The sequence below is a fragment of the Rana temporaria genome, chromosome 5, assembly GCF_905171775.1.
Source record: "Rana temporaria chromosome 5, aRanTem1.1, whole genome shotgun sequence".
Classification (NCBI taxonomy): domain Eukaryota; kingdom Metazoa; phylum Chordata; class Amphibia; order Anura; family Ranidae; genus Rana; species Rana temporaria.
The window spans coordinates 218,899,380-218,903,896 of NC_053493.1; positions in this window are offsets into that span (position 1 = coordinate 218,899,380).

Consider the following 4,517-nt stretch of genomic DNA (forward strand, 5'->3'; position numbering starts at 1 on the left):
CAAGTCCTATATCTTGGGTTTGGGAATTGATCCTCACACATGTGCCCGGATCAAAGCCTGATATCCATATACTTGGAGCACAGAAGGTATTAAGTACTTAGGACTCACGCTAACAGATGATGTGGATCGCTTGGTAGAAACCAATTATAATTCCTTTCTATTCTCGCTTGCCTCCATGCTCAGAGAGTTATCATGGACTGAATCTACATGGTCAGGCCGTTTGGCAGCTTTCAAGATGATATCGTTACCCCAATTCATCTATCTATTTAGAAATCTCCCTATCTTAGTTCCTGAAAGGTTCTTTACTGTAGCCCAATCCCAAATAAATAAATTTCTTTGGTAGGGTCGGAAGGCTAGATGTGCCTTCCAAAAGCTGGTCAAATCTAGAATGGCAGGAGGGGTAGGTCATGTGCTCCTTAAAGACTATTATCTAGCTGCTATCTTTGCCCAATTAAGATTCTGGTTCCCGGGTGGCAGGAACTGAAAACCCACCAATGCTCAGACGAACAAATTACCCTTGAACCTATCCCCTACCATGTGGGCTGCCCTTAAAGCTTGGAAGAGGTTTCTAAGTGAACCTCTGGTTGATCCTAATCCTAGGGTTATTCCGTTTCCTATAGTTAGGTTAGGAATTAGTAATTGCAGGCTAAGTGTTAAACATTGGGAATCTAAAGGTATTGTGAATGTTCCGGATATCCAAATAGGCCCTGCAGTCAAATCATTTAGATCCCTTCAAATTGAGTATGGTTTGGAATTAAGAGACAATTATGCAGTCACCCAAATTTCTAATTTCCTGAGGGCTTCCGCTGAGACATCTATTACCGTCCCATGGAAAGTATTCTTATATCTTACCAACCCAACTACCTCCATTAGGGGTATATCGCGTTTTTATGGTTTACTTAATCAAAAAACTACACTTATTAAAACTCCATCCATGAGATCTTGGGAATGGGACTTGAATATTGGGTATACCAGTGGAAGGATGCCATTACTTCGGTTTATAAGGCTACTAGATGTGCTAATTTGTGGGAACTTTACCAGAAAATTGTGCTGAGATGGTACCTCACCACCACACGCTTAGCGGGTTTTCAAACACAATCTTCTCCTCTGTGTTGGAGACTTTGTGTACAGAGAGGTTCGCTAATGCATATACTTGGGAGCTGCCCCAGTTTGGTGAAATATTGGAGCGATATCTTTGACCTTATAAATTTGCTCACTACTCACCGGTGCTCTCCTCGACTTGGCTTGGCTATTTTATCATTGGGTATAGACGTATTCCCTCAGGCTTATAGACGTATAGTTTCTCATATTTTGTTAAGTGCGAGGCTAGAACTGGTGAGGAGGTGGAAGAGTATGGAGATCCCTACTCTGGGAGATGTGGTTAGGTCCACAAACCTTCATATTATTTACGAAACTATTTTTGAAGCTTCTCAGCACTTGTCTAGAAAAAATTGCCAGATTTGGAAGCCTTGGATAGACTGGTATGAGAATAACAAAATTAGATTTTAACTTCAGTTTTAGTTTCGCTCGTTGAGTCGTATCCAGCTCTTACCCTTTCTTTTCTTTCTTCTTTTCTCTTTCTTTCTTCCCTCTCTCTTTCTTCCCCCCCTTTTTGTTTCACACTCTTACTTTGAATGTAGGTTTATGCTGATTTATCTCACAAATTGTTATGTATAATGTGAATAGATGTGAAGTAATATATGGGTGATGCAGACTATGGGCCTGATTCCCAAAAGAGATACGCAGACTTAACTCCAGTTTTCTAAATTTACACAGCGCGTATATTTGCGCACGATCTTCAAAACGAGTTAAGCAAAGATTTTCGTATTTTCAGCCGTACTTAAATTAGTTACACCTGCGCATCCCCGGGCGCAAATTACGCTAGTCTCGCCGCTGTTTTTGATAGGCAAAGATGCAAATGAGGGAGTTAGGGCGATTCTCAAAATTAAGTGTGTGCGCCGTATTTTCCGCCCTGTGCGCACCTGTTAGTTTTCCTGAATAAATTTCCACATTATAAAACCAGCCCTAATTTTACACATGCTGTGGAAGGGTTTGCTGTAGGTAGTGACTAGAGCTTAGAGCTATAGTTGAGAAGGATCTTTGTTGAAAAATGCCAGGGCCAGCTATGATTCTGACGGCACTTGCTGCCTTACAGGCACAAAGGAGGAGGAGGGCACAGGAGGAGGATGAGGGCACAGACGAGAGTTTATTGTCCACGGCGTGATCTTTTGCAAATGCCAGATTATGAGGTTTATGGCAACTACAGGTTTGATAGGGAGGCCATCCTGGAGATCACCCAACTACTTCATGAGGATCTTATCACCCCAACCAGACGCTCCCATGCCCTGACACCTCTTCATAAAGTGATGGCAACCCTCCATTTTTTATCCAGTGGCTCATTCCAGCGTGCATCTGGAGGTCTGGCTGGGATGGTGCAGTCCACAATCAGTCCACAATCAAGCAGATGTGTCCATCAGGTGGTCCCTGCCATACTGCGGCGCATGACCAACCAGTTTGTGATGCCCACCCAGGAGGAGCAGCGTCTGCAAGCCATGACAGACTTCTACAGCATTGCTGGCTTCCCAAGGACCATCGGGGCGATAGACTGCCCCCATGTGGCACTACAGCCCCCCCATGAAACTGAACACCTGTTCAGAAACAGGAAAGGCTGGCATTCGTTCAACGTCCAGGTGATCGTAGATGCCCATGGCCTCATCTGGCACGTTTGTGCCAAGTTTCCAGGGTCGTGCCACGACAGTTACATCCTATGGCAGACCAAGATCTACCAAGACTTGGAGCAGAATGTGTATGGAGACAGCTGGCTGATTGGTGAGTGACATTGGTGTCAGGTATGCCCCCCCCATGATGCAGACATCACAAGGGGCACATGCATGACTAATATCCTCCTGTCTTTTCCCTTACAGGTGACTCTGGATATGCGTTGGGATCCCACCTGATGACCCCCTTTAGGAACCCCCAAACACCCGGAGAACGCAAATTCAATGAGGTGCACATCCAGACCCGGGCAATAGTAGAGCGGACATTTGGCCTTCTCAAGTCCAGATTCAGATGCCTTGACAAGACTGGGGGTACACTCTTGTATTCCCCAGACTTTGTCTGCCAAATTATTGGGGCATGTTGCATCCTCCATAATTTTGCTCTGAGAAGGGGCCTGCATGTTGAGATATGTCCTGACCTAACCCCCCACCCAGGCAATCCCCCCCCCAAATTCCTCTACCCGGACTGCTGAGGGCCAGGTAATAAGGAGACAACTGGCTGAAGGCATCTTTGCCCAGTAAATGGACCCTAATTATCTTTATTTTTTTGCTTTGCCCTGAAAAAATCACAGAGATTATGTGACCTTTAAACATTTTCTTTGCACATAACTAATAACTAAATGTTTTTTGGTACAAAACGCACATTAATTATCTCACAATGAGAATGCATGAATGCACGTCACTGTGGTCCCTAGCACAGACACATCACATGCACATCGAATTGGATTAGATCCAAGTACCCCCCCCCTTTGGTACTTGGGAGCAGTAACGCCCCGCCACCGCTCCAATTATGTCACTGTGCATTCATACACCATTCAGGAACCTAGGATGACTTCTCCCTGGTCCTGGGGATCCATACTCCACCAAAACTGAGGGTGACACCCTTATGTTTTCAGGAATGCCACCCCCCCACATTCACACATCATTCACACACATAAACCAAATCATAAGTACAGTAGCAAAAAAAAAAAAAATCAAAAGTACCCCTGCAACTTAAGGATGTTGCCGAGTGCTCCTTCTGGGCTGCCCACGGGCACGGCCACGGGGACGGCCACGGCCGACTGGGGGATCTTCACGGGGGGGTCTGTGCAGGGGAGGGAGTATTTTCATGGGGGGGGTCTGTGCAGGGGAGGGAGTATTTTCATGGGGGGGTTCTGTGCAGGGGAGGGAGTATTTTCATGGGGGGGGGTCTGTGCAGGGGAAGAAGGAGCCTCCCCTGGTGTCTGTCCTCCTGCTGGCCTTCCCTCCAAGGCAACGGCTATCCTTGTCAGACAGGAAGTAATGTCAGCCGTATTAGCCTGGCCAGCCCGGGTATTGGCCTGCACAGCCCGGGTATTGGCCTGCACAGCCTGGGTGAGGGCAGTCACCTCCTGGGCCACGCCTGTTGTTGCATTTTTCAGGTCCCACAAACACGTGATGACCCCCACTGAGTTGGTGGCCACCTCACCCAGTGACTCCCTCATTGCACCCAGGCTGTGCTCCACCTTGGTCATAGTTTTTTTGATTTCAGACAGACTGCGGGTCTGCCGGACATTGTCCCTCAACAGACTGACCGTCAGACGCACAAACCCCCCCTGGTTTCCGGGGTCGGCCTCCTACTTGCCCCTGAGGCTTGTGGCCTTGGAGGAGGAGTTGGAGTGAGCCATGGGTGCTGCTGCATGTTGGAGGAGGGTTGGAAGGGGCGACCCATGATGGTGGCCTGACTGCTGGGCGCCTGTGGGGTTCCCTCAGGGGATGACT